Source organism: Pyrus communis, chromosome 8 (assembly GCF_963583255.1).
Source record: "Pyrus communis chromosome 8, drPyrComm1.1, whole genome shotgun sequence".
NCBI classification, from domain to species: Eukaryota; Viridiplantae; Streptophyta; class Magnoliopsida; order Rosales; family Rosaceae; genus Pyrus; species Pyrus communis.
Genome location: NC_084810.1, coordinates 17881565 through 17908595, shown reverse-complemented (window position 1 = coordinate 17908595; position 27031 = coordinate 17881565). Strand labels below are relative to the sequence as shown.

General features: G+C 35.4%; 1 pseudogene; it reads left to right on the top strand.

Moving 5' to 3' along the window:
* The first annotated feature begins 16773 nt into the window (after window positions 1-16773).
* Window positions 16774-21208, top strand: LOC137743862 (kiwellin-like; annotated as a pseudogene).
* The last annotated feature ends 5823 nt before the right edge of the window (window positions 21209-27031 follow it).

Genomic DNA, 27031 nt, shown 5'->3' with positions numbered 1-27031 from the left:
TTTCCTTTTTAAAATTAAAGATATAGGTTTTTCTTGGGCAAAAATGTTTTCGGTCTACAGTTTAGGGGATGTAAAGTGTGCAAATAATGAACAAGGTTTGTAGAATGCTTTCCGAAGTACCAATTTTGTACATAAGTAAAATCAATAATGTGAAATCAAAGTTAGGAATTTTAAAATATAAAAAATATTATGTTTCTAAATTATAAAAGTAAAAAAAAATATAATTTTTTATACAATCATATATTTAAACGAAAGAGAGAGGATCCTCGCTAGATTCTCTTTGTGAGGATCCCAAGGATTCTCCAATCACATCCGTTCATCGTACATCGTGCTGTCAGTTTTTATCAAATACTGTTTATACTCAATTTTAAATAAAAAAATTTACAATGATTTTTGACCGCACGATATATGATGAACGTATGTGATTGGAGGATCCGACGAAGATCCTCTTGGTAAACGAAAAGGGTTGAAGATGTGCAATGTTTTAGTTATAATAATAATTTAATACCAAATTTGTCATGTATAAGAGTCGAACTTGAGAATCTGACTCACATGCGTGCGTAGTAACCATTATAATCAAATTTACATGGGCCACTTGTTCATTGGTTTATGTTAGATATAGTTGTTATGATGGGAAAATGATCATCTTCAGATCTCTTCCACCAAGGTCACCAGATTAAATGATACAGACCCTTAAAATTTGATCCAACGGTTAGAAACATGGGCTCATTTAAAAGTTATAATACATTTAGCCGTTGGATCAAATTTCAAGGGTCCGGATTACTTGGTCCGGTGGTCTTGATGGAAGAGATCCGGAGAAGATCTCTTTTCCGTTATGATGTGATGAATTAGTTAGACAAGGATGAGTAGGATTGACGCATAAACATTAGCAGTTATCTGTGTAAAGTAGACTAGGCAATTTCTTACAAGAACGTTAACACAACACGAAAATAACAAGTTTCAAATCAACACGATAACTAATCGGGTAGTTATCGTGTCACACTATAAGAATCTGTTAATAATGAGTCCTTAACAAGTTTACACAAGGGTAACCTGTTTTGACACGTTAAAAAAAAAATTTAATAATTTTAAACTACTAAAAAAACTTACTGTAAAATTGTAGACATCAAAATTTCAGTAAAATAAATGTTGACCAATGCATTAAAATTACAACCTCCACTCATTTCACCTATATCATTCACTTACTTCACCTACAACCTCCACTCATTTCACCTACATCATCCACTTACTTCACCTCCAACATCCACTTACTTCACCAACAACCTCCACTCACTTCACCTACATCATCCACTTACTTCACTAAGAAAATTCGTAGTGGTGATTCATTCTCAAAGCCTATAAATAGGCTTCTCCATCAAGGTATCAAGGATCCTAAAATCAACCAATTCACAAATACATTTCTCTACTTCCACAATGGAAGAGAATACTCCCCACACATCCAAAATCCTTGAAGCTTTGAAACTCTAAAGCTCTCAAGCATCCAACCCCCAAATTCCCAAGAATCCCGAAGAATGGAGAAAGCACTCTACGTTCTTCGTCAAATCCTTGAGGCAATCGTTCATCCAAGATCAAGCCCCGAATGCCCTTGAAGATCCATTCATCCAAGATCAAGCCCCGACGGCCCTTGGATCAACAAACAACTGTTCTTCAAGATTAAGCCTCGAAGGCATTTGAAGATCCGTTCAACAACTGTTCATCCAAGATCAAGCCCTGACGGCCCTTGGATCAACAAACAAATTCACACATCTATTATTCAAGATCAAGCCCAAAAGCGCTTGAAGAAAGTGTTCATCCGTTCATCCCAAGATCAAGCCCCAACAACCCTTTGGATCAACAACATCAACAAATCCACACATCCAACCGTTCTTCAAGATCAAGCCCAAAAGCCCTTGAAAATCCGCTCATCCATCAACCTTCAAGATCATCCCCGACGGCCCTTGAAGAACTTCCATCAACTCAAGATCAAGCCCCAGCGGCCCTTGAAGAAAGTGTTCATCGTTCATCATCCGTTCATCCCAAGATCAAGCCTCAACGGCCCTTTGGATCAACAACATCAACAAATCCATACATCCAACCATTCTTCAAGATCAAGCCCAAAAGCCTTTGAAGATCTGCTCATCCATCAACCTTCAAGATCAGGCCCAAAAGCCCTTGAAGAAATCCGCACAACCATTCTTCATGATCAAGCCCCAACGGCCCTTGAAGAAAGTGTTCATCGTTCATCATCCGTTCATCCCAAGATCAAGCCCCAACGACCATTTGGATCAACAACATCAACAAATCTACACATCCAACCGTTCTTCAAGATCAAGCCCAAAAGCCCTTGAAGATCCGCTCATCCATCAACCTTCAAGATCAAGCCTGACGGCCCTTGAAGAAGCTCCCACCTGTTCATCCTAAGATCAAGCCCCAACGGCCCTTCAGATCAACAACTTCAAGATCAAGCCCAAAAACCCTCGACGATCTGTTCATCCCTGTTCTTCAAGATCAAGCCTCGATGACCCTTGAAGAAACTTCGAACTGTTCATTCAAGATCAAGCCTCGACAGCCCTTGGATCAACAACACATCAACAAACCAACATCTTACAGAGATCGAATCAGAGGACCAAATTACAAAGAGATTGTAACCCCAAAATCATTAATACAAAATATTATTTTTGTACACGTGTTCTTGTCTCGTTCGTCGTCAGAAATTTCCATGTTCACAAATTTGGCACGTCCAGTGGGACATTCTCTACCTCTCATTTCTGTCTCCGTTCAAGATATTCAAACACAGTCCATGGCTTCAAACAAAGAACAAGTCATGACCATCGGTGCTACCTCCATTGAAAAACAGTTGGTTTAGATGAAGGAAACAATTGCAAGGCTGATAAAGACTGCGGAGGAGAAAAACTTGCAAACTGCCGGACTCATCAACCGTTTGGAGGCGTAGCATGGCGTCAAAGTGAAACCAAGCTCTTTTCCAATTAAGAGGATCGAAGAAGGCTTTAACCCAAATGCCTACGAACTTATGTCGAAGGCTGGGCATGACTTTGCTTCCTCTTCAAATCTTGGAAAGAAGGTTTCAAACACCGTTAACGACAAAGATCGTGACCTCACCGAGACTCAAAAGAAGTTGAAGGACCATGATTACGGAGTTGACAACAACAAAGCTGGAGTTGGCTTCACACCAAATGCACCTGTGAAGATTTCAAGCAAAGCGAAGAACGCTAGCACTCAACACATCAGCGTGAGCATTGAACAAAATCAAGAGGAGCCTAAACCTCCCATTCGAGTGTCAGTCTTCGATAGGCTGAATCATTCAAAATCCAGAATTTCAGCACTTGATCGCATTGGTGGGTAAGACCGAACTTCCGTGTTCAAACGACTTAACACACCAACACCCCAAAGCTCTGTTTTTGAAGGGTTGTCAAAACCTAAGAAACAAAGCAGCAAGGCTAGCTTTCCTCCCCAATGATCGGCTTTGGAAAAACTTGAAGAAACCAAGAAGCCTTCTAGAAAGAGGATGACAACGCCAAAGGAAGAAAAGCTCGACGGTCTAGCATGAAAAGACGACGTTCGAAGCTCGATTCCTTCAAGGATGAAGCGCCAAACAACCTTGGAGGTCAACACAAAAGGACCACTGAAGGTAAGGAGGTGCATCATCGTCTACACTGGAAAATCTTCATGTTTTCAAACCTAAGAGGATGGCACTGAAGATGAAATCCCTAAGAAAGACGTCACTTCTGGCTTTTTCGACTCAAAGTCTTCACCTCGACCGTTGGGGGCATGCTTCAAGTCAAGTGAAATTGAAGGATGGACTCATGTCATTCCGAAGAAACTGCACAAAAAGCATACATCTTCTCCACAAGTGCACAAATCAGAAATAAGGCAAAGTAGCTTTCGCCAACCTCCAAAGCAATGTGAAGAAACCAAGAAGCCTTCTAGAAAGAGTTCTTATGTTAAACCAGACGCTATTTGTAGTCTTGAAATCAATAAAATTTGAGCAACATATTGAATGTAGCCAGTTTTGCAGGGTGAACCACTTATATACCTTGCGTCCTTGTCATTTTAGTTTCTATCCCAACCCCACCAATGGCTTACTGTTTTAATTTGTTAAGCTACAAGTTTTGAGCATTAACAAGGATGCTTAGTGTTTTTCTCAGAGGCGTGAGAGGGGTTTCGCATAGAGTAAGAGTTTTCACGTAGAGCGCTTGAGTTTTTTGTTGAGTTGAAGGAGGATTTTCTCGTTGTAGAAGCTCTTCTATTTATATGAGTGGATTCTGTGATGATCAAGTCTACCTAGTGGTATAATTTTGATAATGTTCCAATTCTTCAGCATATTCTTTAAATATACTCGAAATTATTCTCGGCTGAAACTCTATTGCCGCCAAGCCTCATTGTCTTTGACTAGAAATATGAACCTAGATGGATTATGCAATTGATTCAACCTTTATTTGGAAACCATTCCTGATCTTTAATGTTTCTCTCATCCAAAAATTTAGAGTACATAGGCTAAGAGTGTGCAAATTGGGTCCAAACAATACATCACGTGATAAAATAGATAATTATGAGGTAGCATATAATTCTTTATTACAGTTCATAAATTGAACATAACATTTTTGGGGATGCAAGTTGGATTGGAGAATCCAATTCAACCAACAAACTTCCATTCCCAATTTGAAAATTTCCAAAATCGAACATTTTCGAAGAGTTGGATCACAATTAGAATATATCTAGATTTTCTAAAAATTTGAAATTCTGATCCAATTTTAGTTGAAGTTTTACAAACTTATTCCAACGCAAAATTTTCAATGCATTCTGAATTTATTATTATATTTAAAATCAAAGTTTTATATTTGCAGTGGCGGAAAACAATCATGTTCATACTGATCTCTCTCGATCCTTTTTTTTCCTATTAATTAACAATTTAACCCCCTAACGTTGTTGTTTGTGAAAAAATAAAATCGAATTTTATAATTTCATTGCATTCTTTGTAAGGCTATAAACTCATTAACATACTTATATACAACGAAATTAATTAAAAATATACACAAATACATTACCCAAAAAAACACACACGCATTGAATTGCTGCATTCATCCAAAATTCCGAGACAAGATCAGCTTCATATAAAAATTCACATATTTTGAAACTGTGGGTAAAAAGTTATATTATGAAATGATTTGGATTCAAATTGAAAACTTGGTTTTGATCTGATCCATCAGAAAATTGGCCCTAGACATTTCATAACAATTTTTTCTCGTGTGACAAAAAATCCATGTGAATGAGACACCAAATTCAGTTAAATTCTTTAACATGAGATATTCAGTCACTATATTCTCAAATTAACAAATTGGCAGAAAAAAAATAATATGTCACACCAAAACACATAATAAGTAGTTTGCTAGGTGGTAGCCCTCATTAAAAGTTTTAGGTACGATGTGACATCGGCCATGGTCACTTGCCAAGAAACTCTATACCTAAGAAGCAAGGAGAAGATGAAAATTCATAAATGCAAGGATGAATGATTCCCATGTCACACTGACCATTCATGTGCTTGATAATATTTGAAAGCATCCATCTATTCGATACATGTGAGAGAGAGAGAGAGAGAGAGCAGTGGGACATCTCTAAATTAGAAAATCTATGTTCCTATTCGTATATGGTTGTAGAAAAGCACAGGAGGGAGGGAGGGAGAGAAGGAGGAAGGGGGGCGCGGGGTGGTGGGGAAGGCAATGCAAAAACCAAGAAAAAAATCACATCAAAATACATCATTAGTCTCTTTAAAGGGAAAAAGGGTACTATCGAGTGAGGAGGAGGGACCCTAGGGCATGTGATATTGTAGCAAAAAAACATAAAATCAAGGAAACACTGAAAAATAATTAAAGAGGAAAGAAACACTATGTTTGGAAAGGCTTAGGCCCTGTGTATGTGTAGGTGTGAACCGTGTGATTGTTGTACATCCGAAAAGGATGAATCGTTTTGCTAAATTGGGTAAATGCACGCATGATAAAAAATAAGTGTGCATTGGCCTTTTGTGCCTACTTTTAACTCTTGAGTTTACCATGGTGACAAAGTTACCCAAGTGCATGATTGCGGGGCACTATAAAAAATTAAAAAGTGAGGTTGGGTGAAATTAAAGTTGGCCGTAATTGTTCACAACAGTGTGAGTTTATTCTAGTCTTTTTTTTTGATAAATAATAAGATAATTTCCACGAAATTTATTTAAATTATGAGAAGTTGAGGAGATAAGGTGATCAACTTAGTAGGCTCACGCAAGTACACCACAAGTATTACTAATATTGTCTTAACTTAATTATCCATTACTATTAGAAGTGAAAACTCTTATCCATTAATCGTATATTATTTTGTTATATGACTACTGTGAAATCGTATTCTCCAACAGTAAGAACGTTTGAATCCGACATGCAATAAGTTGAAGAAGAAGATTCTATCCACCATGAAGATCCACCACGTACGAGTTTATTCTTGTCGTTAATGTAGGAGATTTTAAGGTCGGAAAAGAAACAAAAGGTCTCTAACTATGTATGCCTAGCTAATTACATATGCACAAAAAAAAACAAGCAATTCTTGATTATTTTGTTTTCACTTTTATGTAATAGATAGGTTTGCTAAGAAGAGGCGGGGTGAAACTAAATCTTGGTTATTTTGTTTCGACTCTTATCATCTCATCGTTGAGTTTAGTTTTACTCAGGATTCATACTTGGACACGCAACTAGCACAACCCAAAATTTTCTTCTCTTCATTCGAGCTCAAATTAGTTTTGGGGCCAAGAAAGCTTCGCATCCGCTTACTATTTAATTGAGGATTTCTATTTAATTGAGGATTTGGGCTTTTCCTGATTCAACTCTTTAAATCTCTATATATTCCTCCGGCAAAATCTCTTATGCGCATGGCCAAATGCTCAGCTTATGTGCACTGCCACACGGGCAAACGCTAGCTGCACGATCGAAAATAAACAGCTTTGAATCAAATGGGTCTCACGTGCTTGTTGTAGAGATTTTTCCCATTTTACACGGATGGTTCTCATTTTGCGACGGATCAACCCAAATCCGACCTAGAAAATACTCAAAATAACGAAAAGCAAAACAACAAAGTTGGATTATGGAGAACAATCTACAGGTAAAAAATGAGCTGAACATCGCACCATAGATCTTACCAATCCGTTGCACCATGTTCATCTTCTTCCCCGGAAATATCATATTCCACTGAAAATCTAAACCCTAGACACTAAAATTGGTCTCGAGGCGACACTTGTGGTTTTTTCGTGCCATTCTTTGCTCAAGTTGAGGTCCAAGAATCTTTTGCCATCTCTCCGCTCAAGTTGGGGTCCATAAATAAAAAAGTTCATGTAAGCGTTTTAGCTTATTCAAATGGTAAAATTGTCAATGTCCAATATCATGTTCAATGTTGTTAGGGTTTACTCTATTTGAAGAATCTAAAGTTAGTGATAATTATGAAATTTATAATCAGGATATGGCAACGAAAATAGAGCTTTACGACCTGAGTCTAAGGCTTATTAGGCACGGATTAACAACAATTCAAAGTTGGATACATGTTTGAAGGACTTACATAAATAAGTTCCGAGAGACATGCTTCGGCCACTTATTGGATTTGAGTAGTTTAAGTTTTAGTTGTCAAATTGTCCATGCAATGATCTTCCGTTGAGTAGCAAATAAGGTGGTATGTTACATCACTGGTCTGAGCAATGTTATTGGCGAGGGCAATGTTGCAAATTTTACCGAACATGATTTTGCTCTGATTACCGAGCTGCAATGTACATGACAGAGTGCCGGACATAAGAGTGCCAAATAATTGCGATTTTTGTAACTGAAGAAGTACTTTCTTAGAAGTATTCATGGTGTCTGGACAATTACTGAATAAAGCATTCAATAAATACCACGATATGATTTGCTGCAATTAGGACTTTTATTCATGCTACATTTTGTGATTTTGGGGATTGATCCAAGCGTAAAGGTAAATGACCTTTACTTGCATCTAGCCGATAATTTGATGGTGTTCAATGAATATCCTCGGGAAAGTTTGTCGTTTGAGCACACCCGGGGTGCCCTTTTATTTGCTCCCAAGAGCACGAATGATGACGGTGATGACGGAGACAACAATTATGATGCAAAGTCTATTGCTAATGGCGGTAGTGAGTACGGTAGTGATGAAGAAGACAAGGGGTAAAGGCAAGGCCAATGCAGTACAAAAGACAAGTCAGGAAAGAACAAAGAGCAAGGTCAAAGTCCAAGTTAATGTTAAGAAGAGGGAAAGGCAGAGGCTAGGGATGGGCATATGGGTCTTTGGACTCGTGAATTCGGACAGTATTATTTGGCCCGATATAAAACTATCTGATTCTTTTTTAATTTTTAAAACTGTCTAAGTTGGATCCAACTTGTGTAAAACTGAGTCCAAAGCCGAGTTCATATTTCTTATGTGTGTGTAAGTCGGCCCTGACCGTTTAAGAGTTCATTTTATTAGTAGTTCACAATGAAACATATGATTGATAATTTTATTTATGTCCAATCCTAAGAAGTAAAACAACGATCAAACTTCTTCAAACAAAGAGTCTTAAGAATCTTTTTATAACATTTGTTGGTATTGGTTTTGTTAGAAGTAATTCTTTCGTAGTAGGAACACATAAAGATTGTTTTATATTGTTGTTTTGTTATACGACATATGATTGAAAACGGATCCATTTGACCCGTAGAAACTAGACCGTATCAAACGGATCCAAATGAGCTGGTTCTACTAATAAAATATAAACCCAAACCAGCTTGGGAAGTCGAATTCGGATCTACCAAAAATAGACATGACTCGACTTGCGCCTACCCTGACTTAGCTTCATAGAAAGTAGCGAAACGATTATTGCTACAACCAATTCTTTGTGCTCTCATGAGCGATTATTAATCGTTAATATGTTGTAAGACTTTATGTCAACAACAGACAGTCATTCAAATATAGAACACCGACAAATGTAGTTTGCCTAATGAGAGCAGAGGCAAAGGGTGAGGGTGGAAGGAAAAAGCAAAAACTGGTTGGAGTTTAACCAGACTGACCTAAATATCATATTGCTAGTTAAAGTATTGACGAGATCATGAGCTATATATGCACATCAAAATTGACGTCAATATGAAGAAGCTCTGAGTATCTTGTGGCTACCTAAGGACACGATATAAGTTGTTCGTAGTAATTAAGGGTGCGTTTACTAATCCGTAATCAATTTGAGAGGAATTGAATCGAGATGACATTAGAATTAGATTCCTGTTGAAGATGTTTACTAAACTGTCTAAAATCAGATTGAGAATGATGTATATTTTAGAATAGCTGTTTACTAATTTACTTGAATCAGAATCAAAAGCAATTTGATTACTAAAATACCCTTGTATATAAACAAATACAATTATTTACCCTAAAAAAATTAAGAAATATTTATTAATTAAAGGGGCTTTTGGATCTAGGTCCAAAAACTTAGGTAGTTTTTGGGACCAAGTCCTGTTATCCAATTACATATTTTGATATCAATTTTGCCCATTTAGATAAAAATATTTAAATTCTTCAATTTTTTTATTATTTATTCAGTTTTTAAATTTTGAATATTTAAATACTCAAACTAAAATATTATCTAGTAACTACCTACTATTTATGAAGAAAACAAAACCGATATAATCTAGTAACTACCTACCTATTGTATAGGAAGAAAATGCTTTATACCTACAAAGCAGATATAATCTACCTGCAAAACAAAAATAAACTACCTATTGTATTGGAAGAAAAATGCTGGGAACCTACATGGCGGAACATAAAAATGTAAATATGATATAATATACCTCTATTAAAGGAACGAATTTGGAGGAAAGAATACAAAAATATCACCCATGAAAAGAAGAGACAAAAAAGAGGAGGATTGATAAAGGGAATTGTTTGGAAGAAGGAAAAAAGGAGGGATGAAACGGACTGGGAGTTGAGGTGATTATATGGCTATAACTACTCCTACAATTAAGGGATTAGTTAAACCACAAATTATCTTATAATTAAGAAATTTTGTGTATTTACTACAATTTGTAAGCCTAAAGGGCAAATATGGTACAAACCACAAATAAACATACATGGAATCTCAATTATTGGACCTATTTCAATGAAGTGGACTAATTCTACTAATGGCTCACAAAATTGGATCTATATCAAGTTATCCCTTAATTTAATTAAACTACTCAAACTTGTGTGCCTCACACCGCATACTATTTACCATAAAAGAAAATCAATATAAATTGTTCTCCAGCAAAACGAAGATTACGACAGCGCTCTGGGCTTTTGCTTCACAGATCCTGCGATTTATGTGAATTCATCATGAATCTTTGCTTCCCTTTCATTATTTTAGGTCTTCTCTCTCAAATTCCATGCGAAATCTGCATCCCATTCATCTTCTCCAGTGCGGCCTGAAGTTTTTGCTCCAAATTCATTTCCGTCAAACCCTAACTTTGCTTCAATAAACATTGGCAACATGGTTCAGATCAAACTGAAGCGCAATAATTACCTATTGTGGAAGTCTTGCCAGTCGGAGTCTGGTCCAACGACGATCCCAGTCTGTGATGGCAGTGGCATTGGGGAAGTTTTGCTGGTCCAAGATCAGAAATAGAGGGACAGAAGCAGGTTGAAGGAGGAGAAGATAAGGGTCTTTTGGGTAGAAAAACTTGATTCTGGACGAAGGCTTTGTCCTGGAATTCAAATACTAGCTATTGTTCAGTAGTCTGATTATGGGAATATCAGGAATTGGATTGCTGATTTTGAGTGGACCCCGCATAAATTTTTATTCCCAAATGCATAGTAAACATTGGAATCCTTTCAATCAGGAATGATTTCCTTTCATTTCATTCCAACCTGGTTGGTAAACACGCTATGAATATTGTCCTTTACTGTTGACTACAAATAGAAGAATTTTTTCATTATGATCGAAACACAGATGATACATTACGTGTTTTTATGCAAGTGGTGGAAAATTTTATTTTTTAAGTTTTTAAGTTTTTAACACACATATCCCACCATTTGTAGAATGACACTTGATGTACCATCCCATGTTTTGGTCACACTGAAGAATCTTTCTACAAATAGATGCATATATGGGGACTTCGTGAATGCATTGCGAGGAAAACATAATCCTTTGTGAATAAGAAGACCGTTTAAGAGACTACCCGTCCATGTTGAGCTTTTGAATACCAAGTGGCACGACCTAAACTGGTCATAATAGTTAAATGTTGTGACAAACATACAAGTTATTCTCATATGGCATTGCCAAAAACATGACACATAGTCCCAAATAAAAAAGCAAAGCAAGCTGTTCATCATAGCATCTCTAATGATGTTCTCTATTTTCAGGTCAAATTTTAGCTAAAAGGGCTAGCAAGTTATTATAACTCCAAACATACTCTTTTATTCAATGTTAGGAGGTCCTTTCTCGCTTTCTTTAATAAATAGTGTGATTGGAGATGAAATATTCTAACTTCTCCGTATAATTTGATTAGAAGCTCATTTAGGGAGTCCATTGTAGATGCTCATATGAATTTAAGATGAAACCAGAATAATTTTTCATCTTGATAACTAAAATTTTAATTATAGTGTTTAAAAGCATATAGGCAGCTTAGATAGGTTGCACATAACTGCACAAGAAAGAGACTGACTCATATTCCTCCACCCTCATAAGTTCACACCTCACCGTGACAAGTTCTCTTACGTGCCTTTCAAGTTTAAAGCCTCCAACATGAATCTCATGAAGAACTTGAGACTCCGGCTTTTCGACTCCTCAAAATGTGAAAAAAACAGAGCGGAAGGTGTTGGCGATTAAGATACCCCAATTAACGAATAACAAACAGGAGATTGATAACACGAGGAACACGATTGTTGATACCATCACGCAGTTTGGTCAAGAATCAGCTACTGCTGGTAATTGGATCGAATGTCTGATAAGAAAAGAAATTCTGGAGGCGTGCGAGTTGATCGACGACTTTTGTACTTTAGTCATGGATATGGTCTCAATTATTGAAAATGAGAAGGAATGCCCAGATACTTTAAAACAAGCTATTAGTAGTTTAATATTGGCTTCGTAGCCAAAATGGTTTATGAGATTGTCATAACTTCTCATGTTGATCCCTAAGATTGTCCACCGTCAATCATTTTAGTACTTCTGTGCAAAAATCTTCATTAAATTGAATAAACCACAGTTTAAGTAGAGGGGTTGATTTGACAAAATATCCTTAATTTACCAAAAATTTTCTATTAGTTAGATACGAAAAATCAACTTAAATAACTAACCAAAACTCTAAAGTAAACAAAATAAATCAAATCGCGAAAATACCCTAATTGAACAATGAAATTCAGATGAAGAAGCAAGATCCCACAATATTATTTAAGTTTAACATAGACTAAATGATCAAGCAATTGGCACCGGCGAACTCTTTTTATAGGATTCATTTAAAGCTTACGAGAAATAAGGAAATTGGCAAAGCCATCGCTGCAAGCCTGCAAAGATCTTGATTGTATGCAGAACAGAAACTTATTACCAGGCAATGCATACGTATACAGTACTTCAAGGCGTTATGTGTCTATTGCCACTTAGAAACAGTTAGTTCAAAACAAGGTTTAGACACTTTATAGGCACATCATGAACTAGTGTAATGGACTATGAAGTGTGAGTCTTTGGCAAGGGGTACGTATAGGGGGCTTCAAAGCGTACGTGTCTATTGCCATTGAGACACAGTTAAAGTGTATCCAAAACAGGGTTTAGATACTTTATAGGCACATTATAAACTAGTGTAATGGACTATAAACGTGTGCGCATAGGGTATATGTACAATGCTTCAAAGCGTATGGGTCTATTGCCACTTAGACACAGTTAAAGTGTGTAAAAAATAAGGCTTAGACACTTTACAGGCACATCATGAACTAGTATAATGGAATATGAATATAGGTAAATCTTCAGCGAGAAACGTTACGCTAATATATATAAGTTACATACTAAGAGTCTAAGAGCGGAAAATTCTTACTCAATTAATATTCGAGCTCGGTGCCTAATAATCCAAAAAAGCGACAGCATAAAGTTAGAAAACTAGAACCTAATTTGAAGCCTTTGAGCATTCATATATCCATCACTTTAGTATATAGAGCATGATACGTCATATAATTTGACGTATAGCCCTTAGGCCGGCCTTAGAGACAGTAGTTACATGCCAAGACAGAAAAGTAAATTCAACAAGACCATAAAAATTGAACACAGGAGTAATTTAATCGATATGCCAATATTTATACTCAAATTAGAAAAAAGACTACACATATCATTCTCTTCCGTTTGGATGGTTGTGGATGTAATGAACTCATAGATATACATTTTACGGTTTGACGTCTGTCGTGGTTGTACTTGTTTCTTTGGTTACAACGAAAGAATAGGATCTCTTTTATTCGTGGTAAATGACTTTTAACGAGGGACAAGATTTTTATTCGAAGGGGGATCCAATACTATAAAGATATATAATTTTTATTTTTCAGCAGCCAAAGTAAATAATATTAAATCAATGCTTTAATTTAATTTTAACCATTGCTTTAAAGTGCAGGTGTTTAAGCAATGCATTTTATGTCTTGTAAGATAGCGTAAGTCTTGAAGAGTTGAAGCGTAAGTATTTCTAGTATTAAATAATAATAAGTAAATACAAAACAATAAAAATGAACTACTTAATGTCAACCAAGCATACTAATTAATCCCCAAACTCTTTTTTTTAAGGGAATTTTAACGAAAAGCCCGCGGTACTGTTTACTTTAATGAAAAATCATATTTTTACACTAAAAAGTCGAACATAGTACTATTCACTTTATCTTATTTTGTCCTTATCGTTAAAACTCAAAGTTTTCAAACTATTTTCATTATTTTTTTTATTTTTTTATTTTTTATTTTTTATTTTAAATCTTTTCTTCTTCCTTTACATTTTCTTGTTTTCTTTATTATGATGATAATAAACATCTTTACAATTCCTAGTTCAAAAACAGAGAAAAGATGAGAGAGCTTGTGTTGCGGAGATGGAGGTAGAGTCTGGGAGTCTGGGAATCAGGGAGCTGGTGTCTAATGGGTAGCTTTGGGACTTGATCTTCTATCTTGTATTTTATATGTTGAATGTCAGTTCAAACTTCTACACCCATTTTGTGTGTGGCATTTATCATTGATTGACGCGTTTTAAGTTTATGACATAGAATTAATAAAAATTATGGACACGTATCAATAAAATTAATTATTTTTAACTTTGTAATCATAAATATAATACGTATCAATCAATAATAAAAATTACAGAAAGATCACATACTAAATGAATGCAGAAAATTTGAACTCAGCCTGCTTTTGTAAACTTACATTGGTCATAACCTCAATTAATTGCTGAGGTGGGCTATTGCATGACTTTAGGCTTGGCTTCCTTTAAATGGCTTGGGCTACAGCCCAAGGGAGCCGTCACATGGGTCCGTCCATGCTTTTAATTTTCTCGTTGTCCCATTTCCCTCGCATGCATGCTAAGTAAAATTTTAATTGTGATCTTATTGAATATAACACTGTTTATATAGGTGCATGATTGGTTGACAAAAAAGAGAGTTAATATATATAGGTTGTTGTCATTCACCAACAAGTAGATTCTAAAAGTCAGACTAGGATACAAATATTAACACACTATAAAATTATTAACTCTGCTGATGAATAACACATGATCCAATCGAAACAGTCTTGACATAAAATTCAAATTACAGTAATTATAAGAATGATAATTTGATGGAGCTGTCAACTAGTTTACTTGATAATCTGAAGCTAGTCCTTGGCGGCTGCAGTCTACTGCACAAATAAGGATCGAATTAATAATTAACTTCATCCTAAAAAACTTGCATTCAAAATATAAAAAAGGAGCAATTAGTGGATTGTCTTGATTACTGCGTCTCGGGTTCAAACACTTTATGTCATTCTTAGTCTAAATTAGTGTAGAATATCGTTTGTATTCAAAATAGAAAGATCCTAAAAGTTAATGGGTTAGACCAATTTAATTGTAAGCCTGCATCTCACGTTGTTGTAGCTACCAAAAATATTGTACAAAACATAATAGGAGTTCGGATCGTTATCTGTTCACCAATACCTTTGTGTGGTTGCAATAATCTTCTCCAAGCTCTTAGGCTATGTTTAGTTTCGATGAGTACTTTTTAGTATGTACAAGGGACTGAGACAGGTTAGTAAGAAATGAATTACAGTATATTAGAAAGAAGGAATGAGAAATATATGAGGAATTCGTAAATGACTCATTCCAAGTAATGATTTGTGAATCCCTCTCACATGCCTTTGTGGTTCTCATGAAATGCCTTTAATCCTCTCTACCTATCTAATATTTTGTAGTTTACTCCTTGTTTACTTGACCTCAATCCCTTGAAACTTGAAAATCCATCCCTCAAGGTAAGTAGCTAGGTAAACTCTATCTATATGGATGCTAGCAAGTCAAATAGGTAACATTTTACAATAAGGGCTAATATTTTACTGTTTGACAGGATGCTGTTCTAATTAAACTACACTAAAATGAGGAACGGAATTCGAATTTAAATGCTAAAAAGACACCTTGACAAATTGACCTAACCACTTATGCAATAAGAACTAACCATTTGAATCATGATAAATAAGAGATGATTAATTAAGATCATCAGAGTTAATGTAAATTGCGTGTGCATTCGATATTTATGAAATGCTTGGGAGACCCACAACTATGTGTGATCCAATATGGAAAGGGAGATTCAAAATATTTATACAATTGGAAACATAAACATTAGATTAAATTAGGAGCTACTTGATGCAGAGCCGGCCCTGAGGGTGTGCAAAAGGTGCCACCGCATAGGGTCCTCGATTTAGAAGGGCCCTCAAATTTTCATTACATGTATACAAATGTATATAAAATAGATTAGAAGCAAAAGACAATCTTATCTGTGGTTCTAGTGCTAGCGGTTTAGCTCTTCTTCCTTATAGCCCATGTGCGGGGTTCAAATCCTTGTGATAATGCTTGGCTATTTTAAGCTTTTGCAAATTAGTAAACTTAAAAAAGGAGATAACAAAAACGCATCCAACGTGTATCGAACTCAAGACCTTTAAATGTAAGGAAAAAAACCTGGTTGATCAAACAACTTATTTTTTTTGCAATAACTTTTAATATTTTAGATTTATAGATGAAAAAATTGAAAAAAAAAGAAAAAGAAATATAACATTAAAAAAAAAATAAAAAATGAAAGGCCTCCATCTAAGTTTTGCACAGGACCCCTAAATACTCAGGGCCGGACTTGACTTGATGCAATATCATATCCCTTTCATATTGTTCGTTTGTATACACACAAGAAGAACGTATCAAAGTACGATAACTAGATCAAATCATCAAACTGATGTGGGGTGTGTGTATATATATATATCATTACCTAATATTAATTAGATGTATGCGTGGCCCAAGAGACAAGTTTTTCATAAAATATACAGGTACTCGTATTAAGTATACAAGTTTATGTCATATTCTTTATGAACGTATCAAGGTATATCCAAAACTCATTGGCGAGTACTATACTGAAATTCTAAACATTCCTCTCAGACGTACGGCTAAAGAGTAAATGGATACCTTACCTGAAGTTCACTATATAAGCGCATCCAATCTGCGTCCTCAGATTACCCCAACAGCTATTTAATACTTCAGATTAACTCGAATGGCGAGTACTTTAGGGTTAATGTTGATTTCTCTTTCCGTCATCTTAATCAATATCATCTCCCTTCCTCTTCCATCAATGGCTATTTCTTCATGCAATGGCCCATGCAAAACTCCCGACGACTGTACTGGCAAGCTCACGTGCATTAACCGCAAGTGCAACGATGACCCCGATGTTGGAACCCACATATGCGGTGGAGGCGGAGGAGGAGGCAGTTGTAAGTCGTCAGGAACTCTCAATTGCAAGGCAAATCCTTCCCCCAATTCAAATGCTCGCCGCCAGTGACATCATCCACGAGCGCCAAACTCACGCTTAACGATTTCAGTGAAGGCGGGGGCACCTCAGAGTGTGATGGGAAATTCCACCCGAACAGTGAGCGCGTGGTGGCACTTTCCACTGGGTGGTATGATATGTTGGAAAAATTAGGGTCTAATTGCTATATTAAATCACATGGAAAATCAAGAAATAATTTATGCAATTATATATTAAAGTAATGCATGCACATGAGTAATTAATGTTAAACGAACATAACATAATGGATTAGAAAAACCTGAAAATATGGTCGAGGCAAGTGTTAGATACTTTGTCCTTCATACAAGTTTACGCCCCACTACGGTGCTCATGGTTGATCGACGCATGTCTCCCAAGATACAATGACCACGTCCTTGTAATAGTAGCACTCTAAATCACAAGGCTCCATGAATCACGATTGTGTTGAAAACCCTCTCATATGGACTTAATAAGACTCTCTAATATTTAATACACTATATATATGAATGTAAACAATGGAAAAAAGAAGAAGTTATAATTGCTATCTCAGTGATTATAAGGGGATTCCCTATTTATAGAATGTGAGATACCTCTTTGGATGTGACTATTCATGAAAAGTCAAAAGTTGCAACACTTCATTTAAGTAGACATATCTTTCTACCAAAAGGCTCCACTTTCTAATTTCCATTCAATTAATAAATTTAATATAATAATAATATTATTAAATTTTCCAACAATCCCCCACATGAATGGAAATTGACTCAATTCCACATAAATGACAATGCATACACTAGAGAGAGAATTCAATAGGAAAAGTACTGCATCGGGATAAATGGCTTTTGACTTTGAACCTTCGGTAGTGAATTACTATCATATTTACTTGGCTAATTAGTGAACGCGATGTCTTGAACTGCTCAGCCGTTTGTGTAAACCAAGACAATAATAATCACACAATACCCTTCCAGACACCCCGTGGTTGCTCAATTGTGTTCATTTTGGCCCTGAACAATTCTTGGTTTCTCATGAGTGCTTTTAGAGAACTAAGCCCTTAAAAAAATTCTCACAAGAACGGCCCCATTCCTCACTCAAGATAGGTGACTTCCCATTAAGAGTATCCTGCAATACTCCACTTGTTATTTCCAAGTATAGGAATCATTAAAAGCAAAGCTTATCCTAAATACGATGCAGATAGCACTGTTTCATCATAGGACATGGGTAGGAGATTATCTCCATAGTGCTCCCATTGAATTATCCACAATTCGGTTGTCCCTTTGAACCTAGATCTTGGGATCCCCAGTCAGCTAGGTTGGGTTGCCATTATGGCGATTCTTAAGATGTAGGCTTTGAACCCATTCCCCTCGATGATACAACTTACTCTCTAATCAAACCTTTAATTAATTGGATCCACTAGGTTGATGACTATCACTTATGGTGCGCACTTCCATTTATGAAATTATACTTCATTCGAGAGTAGTTGTTTTCCAACGTTAAGTCCTTCAAAACATATGTTAGGACTCAAAAAGTAATTTGCTAATACTCGGGTACATTCCCCCATATTTTAAGGTATTTGTTAGAAGATCTCCAACCTTTCAATACCTTAAAACTTCAATTATAAGCGTAATCGTTATCTCTTTCTAGAAGCAAATTACTTTTAAATTCTTTTTAAGTACATTCCATTTCTCAAAATAGCTAAGCCACCCACACAATTCTGTTACATTGTGGTTGCTTTTCAATTGCTATCAATTACTCCTTCATCATACTTAAGAAGTAGGAACCGGTGAAGATATTTTCTCTTTATCTATTCTTCACTTCTAGGCTTTCAAGCCTCACAAGTCCTTTCTATGAGAAGCACTCTATTCACATTCAACTAGGTATTTAGACCTTTTGTTTCTTGAAATTAAACAAGAACCATAGTCAGAAATTTATCACAACGTGATATCCGGTTTGGATACTTCACTTCTTAAAATGAGAACCAAACTTGTAATTTCCAAAAGGTACCAGCCACTCTTTTGGTAAAGAACCAAAAGTCACTGAATCAGCCGTATATATTAATTACAAAACCTGGCCGGAGTGCTTTCTTTTGGAAGAGACAGTCTTGTTCAATTTGAACAGATACAATCCTATATATATATATATATAAAATACACGTCTGTTCAAACTCATGTGTCTATTAGGGTTACTTACAACGGGAAAATGGAACCCATATATATAATACGTTTGTTCAAATCCATAGACCTTTCTCTTCACACCATATGTCCCTTTAGTTAGAGAAGCTACTACAATTGAAATAATCATTTCAACAAAACACAAATGCAAAACAATTTCAAAGAAATAAGCATCAGATCAAAATAGGTCAACGCAATCCTACCAAGAAGCATTACGCTTCATTTGCACAAGAAAAACCACATATAAATTGATATATAGACGTTAGAAAACCATGTTCAGTTAGATAAACTCATAGCAACGTGAGACAACATACATGCATAAAATAAGCAAAACTCAAAAAACCAAATATACACAAATGAAACTTATTAGAATCCAAACTGCCACTCAAAATCCGAAATGGCACCATCACGGTGATGGAATGGTTACCCTTTGGAAAAGGGCCAAATGATCCATACGAAGTGATCATGTCTTTTCGTCATAGTCTATGCATCTGCATGTGTACTTTGGAAGATACATGATTGTTCTGGACAAACTAAATCCAAAATTTATTATGCATTTGCTTGAAATCTCACTGGGATCAATGATCCGTTTCCTTATAGTTTGGAAGGGTCATGTTTGTCAGTGGAGGCTCTCCAGAGAACCCTTTCATGAAGTTAGATATAGTGAATTTCTTTTCCAGACAAAAAATCAACCCATCAAGTATAGGGATTCATTCCAACACATTCTTATACAATTCACAATTCACAATATACAAAGTAAATGTATGTAATCGTTTCCTGATTGGCATGTCAACCACTTGGAAATCTGTCAATTAATTTGTCAAACACTCGATCGACAATCATTTGAAAGTTGTGAATTCATGAAGTCGTAAATATATTATATATAAGGTTAGTCGTAAACAAAACACTCCCAAAGCATTACTTACTTTACAAACTGAAACTTAATGCACGGCAAAGAAGTAACCAACTAGGCAAGAATACAAACAAACAGTTTTGCAAGAAACCAAGACTACATACCAGACTATTCTACCACAAAAATTAATCTATAGGACAAAAACATGATAGAATAAATCTGAAACAAAGTTCATGCCATTAGGATCAACCTTTACTTTGTCACGGAAGCATATTATTCTCAAAACAAAAATACCAATCAAACTAATCTTGTCTTAAGATTGTTGGAAAAATTAGGGTCTAATTGCTATATTAAATCACATGGAAAATCAAGAAATAATTTATGCAATTATATATTAAAGTAATGCATGCACATGAGTAATTAATGTTAAACGAACATAACATAATGGATTAGAAAAACCTGAAAATATGGTCGAGGCAAGTGTTAGACACTTTGTCCTTAAGACAAGTTTACGCCCCACTGCGGTGCTCATGGTTGATTGGCGCATGTCTCCCAAGATACAATGACCACGTCCTTGTAATAATAGCACTCCAAATCACTAGGCTCCATGAACCACGATTGTGTTGAAAACCCTCTTATATGGACTTAATAAGACTCTAATATTTAATGCACTATATATATGAATGTAAACAATGGAAAAAAAGAAGTTATAATTGCTATCTCAATGATTATAAGGGGATTCCCTATTTATAGAATGTGAGATACCTATTTGAGAAAAGTATGTGACTATTCATGAAGAGTCAAAAGTTGTAACACTTCATTTAAATAGACATATCTTTCTACTAAACGGCTCTACTTTCTAATTTCTATTCAATTAATAAATTTAATATAATAATAATATTATTAAATTTTCCAACATGATAAAGGGTCGAGATGTGGAAGGTTGATAAGAATTACGGCTAGTAATGGGAGGAGTGTGACGGCAAAAGTGGTGGACGAGTGTGATTCGGTAAATGGATGTGACAGTGAGCATGCTGGTCAACCACCGTGTAAAAACAACATTGTTGATGGCTCTGCAGCTGTTTGGAATGTTTTGGGATTGAACCAAGATTTAGGAATCGTGGACGTGACTTGGTCCTTGGCCTAAATAATTAAGGTGGTGTACTTGACTAGGCAAAAGTAATTGAATAAATAAAGACTATGTTCTATGTGATTGTCCACGATGCCAAAAGAAGTATGCTAAGTATTCTTTGGAACATGGATTTGTACGGATAACATTCCCTGTCCTATGGTGTTGTGAATTTATTTATATATTTTTCTGTTTTTTGCTGCTTTATTACATGGTTTGTACTGGAAAAATTAGAGTTTAATTGTTATATTTCTCACATACAAAATACAAGAAATTATTCATGCAATTAAATACTAAATCAATTATAAACTATTAAGCAAACACATTACTAATGCATATGAATATGTGTTAGAAAAACTTGAAACTTGAGATCGAGTCTAGTATTTTATATTATGTCCTTAAGATAAGATTGTCCCTCATTAGTGCTTCAAAAATTGTATTGACAAATATCACTCAAAATACAACGATCCTTTACTTAACAGAAACGTCACTCAAATCCACAAAGTATGGTGAACCAAATAGTTTTCTCTCAATAAACACTCCATTTAGGTATGAGTACTAACTGTTATCTGAAAAATAGAATTAATAAACACCATATGTTGATGTATTTTGACTTGCCTTTTCATAAACTGACGTGCCTATTCTAAGAAGATAACCGGCCCAACCTTTTTGTTAAAAGTATGTGTCCCTTCCAAATTAATTGGTTCATACTTTTTGGATGAAACTGGTGACCTATGGTTAATTCTCATTCACTTAATAAAAATTAATATTAATATTTTATAATAATACTAAATTTAATATTAATATTAACTTTTCAACAATTTCCAGAAATTCGTCAAAATTTAAATGAAAAATATGCACACACATGAGAGAGCTTAGTTGGAAAGATACCGCATAGGGGGTTTTTGGCTTTAGATGTTCCTTATTATTGTTTTACGAGTAACACTAGTTAAATTAATTTTTTTTAAATCAAATTTATAAATTATATGATATATAATCAATAAGAAATAAGCACGCACACACATGAGAGAGCTCAGTTGGAAAGATAACGCATAGGGGGCTTTTGGCTTTAGACGTTCCTTATTATTGTTTTACGAGTAACACTAGGTAAATTAAAATTTTTAAATCAAATTTATAAATTATATGATATATAATCAATAAGAAATAATCACGCCATATAATTTATAAATTTTGATTTCTCTAACATTACCCTTGTTTTATAGGCATATAGCTATAGACATTCACACTATGATATTCCGAAGCCATGCCGTTCTTGAAATGTTAGTAACCAAAAAGTCTTTGTACAGAACAGAACAATGGCTACACCCTTGTAACCACACGTACGTGATAATTATTGTAAGATCCAAACCAGTCATATTTTTGTTAGAGTATGAGTGTGATTCATACGGTTTGGTAATAATCCTTATTGTTTCAGATTGCTATAAAGAAGTCTTAATATGTTTGTGAGAGTTAATTCGATTTTGGTTTGGATTGAAACTATGTGTTGATAAACTTAAGAATAGAACCCATACTTGTACAAGGATTTGGTCTTGTATTCCTTGTAGGATTATTATAGGGTAATCCAGATTTTGTAGTATAAAAACCAGAAGCCCCTACTCTCACAAGACACGCTCTTATTGTTCCAATTACCTATAACTTGGAGAGCATTGAGTTTTGCACAGAGGAGAAGGAATTGTGTAGATTCGTCCATGGCTTCTTCATCCATGAACATATGTGTTAAACTTAGAAATACAGCAACTTTTCAAATCAATTTCATATCTTAGAAATAAATGGGACATGCAGTCTTGTGTGTTCTATAACTTATTTAGACAGGCTGACAGAGTTGAAAAGCTTGCTGAAATTATACAAAGATTGGAGCAAGGTGATCTGAAGCTTAGAGTTTGGGCTTCGGAATCTGAGAGGGCATTCCAACGGGTTGCAATTGTCCAGGAGACTGTTGGGAATGTGAGTTGAACTTACTCATGACCTAATGGCATACCCACATGGGAAAGAATTCGTCAAACAATTTGCAGGTACGTGTTGCAGAATTTGCATATACATAGTATATTTGGAGTGATGATTGTGATTTAGTTGGTTAAATCTTATGTTCTTGGCTAGTTTGTCATAGAGCTTGTATGGTTGCTCTCACAATTTTCACACACAAATTAACCAGATGTCAAAATATATGGAAGTTATATGTTGAACATCGGAGTTCGGTCTTCATTTGTATCCACAAGGCATATTTGCAATTCTCCTTTGCGCACAAATAGCGAAAGCAAATAGCATCTGAAAGATAACATATTTAAATGCACCTTGACCACTAGTATTATTGACCACAATTATTGTCCATGGTGGCTTAGTATATTTACAACGTGGAACTTTACGTTTAGTCATGCACTTCTATTTTACAATGGATTAAGATTTGTCTGTAATAAAAAAAATGTTACTCACTATGTGCTTAATTTGATAAATTTTGATGACTAAACAATATCTAATTCGAATGATTTTTTGTACATATGATCTTCAAATGAAGATTAAAAAATTGAACGGTCCCGATTATGAAATTTATGTTATACATTATTCACAAGGAGTGAGATATGTGCATTTCCCTATGGAGAAATGCAAGTAATTTAACGTGAGAGGAAATACATATAAGTATTGTTTTACTTTTTAATATAACAATATAGAAAATAAGTTGATTGTGAACTCGTCACTCTTAATATTCAAACTTAAAATATCTCACTTATAAGTAGAAAAGAATACTCTTAAATCGTAATATTAAGTGGCTGTTAGCTTATGGATTTGTAGCTTATGTTGCATGGCATTACATTTCCCGTTTTGGTTGTCTGTTGTTAATGTAAACGTCTTATGCTGCTTCATTACGTGGTAGTTTTTGGGACTACGCCTCATTGCTTAGTGCAAGTGACAAACGATACCTCACATGGACCATGCAAATTATTACAAACGACTCCGACAAGAATACCGAGTTTGATCAAGTCCAACAATGACACCATGCATGCCCTACTCACATCAATTTATATTTTCTTAATTGACAATATTTTTCTTATATTTTGTAAAATCTTATTGTAAAATTTCTGTTTACTTTTAATAGTAAGCGTGCTAAATCGAAATAGTTAACTTGAATAGTACAAATAGTTCAATCTCTAAACATGATCTCTCAAAATCGTGTAATCCATCCTAATTTTATATTGACTTCTACCTTTTTTTAAGATATATATATTAATGCCACAATGAAAGTTATAGATAAAAATGAATCACGAACGGTTACCTTTGAATAAGTTTGTGGAATACTAGAGAATTGAGAAAAACTTTTGAATTTTGATTAATAATGTGAAGAATACAAACCTAAAGCCAAAATGACCTATTTATAATGTAATTTAACCCTAAAAAGCCTAGGACTCCAAATAAAAAAGGAATTAAATAAATAACAAGATAACAACAAGATCTTAAAATATTAAAACCTGAATTAAACACATTAAACGACATAATACACACCAAAATTTTAACTAGCATTATTGCAAAGAAATTTGTCTTGCAGATCTTGTCGTCTTCAAACCCATATATTATGGGCTCAAAACAGACACGCTAAATGAAAGTATGGTTAACTGAACAGCTTGAAAAGTCCAGAACATCCACTTTTAGAATATGGTAGTAGCAAATAATCTTTTAACTAGTGAATTACCAATTCTCCAATCAAATTTTTTTTTTTTAATTAAATGATGTTTCATTCTTTCAACTTTCCTGCATCTAAAATAACACAAATTCTGTCCTCCGTCACACCTTTACTTGAAAAAAAAATCAACCTCAAGTTCTCTTCAAATAAATATCCATTTTTTTAGGGTAGAGTATTCGTACATCTTAAACAAACATTTTATCTTGTGAGTTATGGGCAAAAACTTCACCATTGTTAGACAGAAAATAACTTGACCTGGAATTTTTTGAAAATAACAATTGATCACCCATGAAAATTGTAAACGTGAGCTATTTTAAAAGGGGCATGTATAGATTACGTGAATATGAGGTGTCCTTTATTAGGAAGGATATATTTTCTGTTCTTTATTGTTTCCTTGTAGTACAAAGACTGTATATGTATATATCTTTGATTATGTAATATAATGAGAATTAAGCCGTAAAAGTTCTATTTGGCACCCGAGTCAGGTTTGCTGTAACATTAACTGTTAAAAAAAAAAAAAAAAAAAAAATCTGCTGCTACTACTGTGATCTTTCTGCAAAAGCTGTACCTGCTCTTGCCGTGTACCGTGTAGAAGTTGCAAGGGTTGTTCTTGCTTCCTGCTGTGCTGTGCCGAGCTTTCTTTGCTGCTGCGTGGTGTCAGTGAGTAGAGATCGCGAGTGCTGAGGAAAACTTGAGACTAAAGTTGGAGGGTGGTGCGCATGGTCCAACCAACAACCCAGTTTTGAGTCCAGTATTAATTCAGAATGATGCTTCAGTCGTACCTAATACTGTGAAACTTAATGGATCAAACTACCCTCTTTGGTTCAAGGTCTTGGACATGCATATTGCTGGGCGTCGTAAAAACAGGTTCATGACTGGAAGCATCAATGAACCTAGGTAGTGCCGAGTATGAAAGGTGGCAGACGAGGAATGCAATCGTGAAGGGGTGGTTGATCAACTCTATGGATCCTACTATCATGAGTTTTTTTAATTCATCTTCGCATGGCTAAAGAAGTATGGGAAGAGCTTGCTCACACGTATTATGATGGGTTTGATATTTCATAGATTAATGAGTTGAAGGTGAAATCGTTCCAACTAAGTTAGGAGGGACGTCCTATTGGTGTATACAATGCTGATCTCAAATCCGTTTGGCAAGAGTTGAATCAACGCCGACCAATCAAGATGGAATGTGCCATTTAAAGACACCTTGAGAAGAAATTTAATTGGACCGTGTGTATGCCTTCCTTGTAGGCTTGAATGATATATTTGATAAGGTACGTAGTGGTATTTTACGAACTCTACCCTTACCAGTTGTCGAGGAGGTGTTTTCTGTTGTTATGTGTAAAGTACAATGGCATGCCACCATGATGGGTGGGAGTACCGTGAGCAACCAAGGAGGGGCGTCATCTGTGGCCAAGGTGTCTCGGCCACCTGTGGTTTCCCGTCCACCATCATCTTCCAATTCATCTTCGAATTCTTGTCCCTTTACCCTAGAAAACAAAGATGATTTGAAGTGTACATTCTGTGGTCAAACCCGTCATATTGAAGATACATGTTTTTCAAAGCATGGGGCCCGAGTAGTTTCCGAAGTTGAAGAAATGCTTGCGTGCTAAAGAGCGAGCAAATAATGGAACCAGTAGCGGCCGTACCTCCCTTGCTACTGCCGCACCACCCACCAAGGAGGCCGAGCTTAGTTTTGGGGATCCAAGTCAAATGTTGTTGACTCGTACTAATCCTAGTGACTCGTCATCCAACACAGGTACTATAGGGCGTGTTCTTTTAGCCTTAGACACTGAGCATCATGCAGATTGGATTCAGGACTCTCACTACTACAATATTAGCTTTAGGTGTCGAATGATGGTGGCGGTTTAATAAGTCATTATGTCGGATAAAAGATATCTGACACATCATTCAGTTAGTGTCGGATAACAATGAAATCTTGTCGGTTATATCCGATATAAATTCCTGGCGGATATTTAGTGTCGGCTGCAACCGCCATAAAATTATTATAATCACCAACATTTTTGAATTCTTTTAAAAAAAATTTTTTTTTTTAACATATTTTGGCGGTTTTTAAGTTAATGGTGGTGGTTATAACCGACAGAAATTGACTATTTTTTTCACTCATGACCCTAAAGTTTAATGAA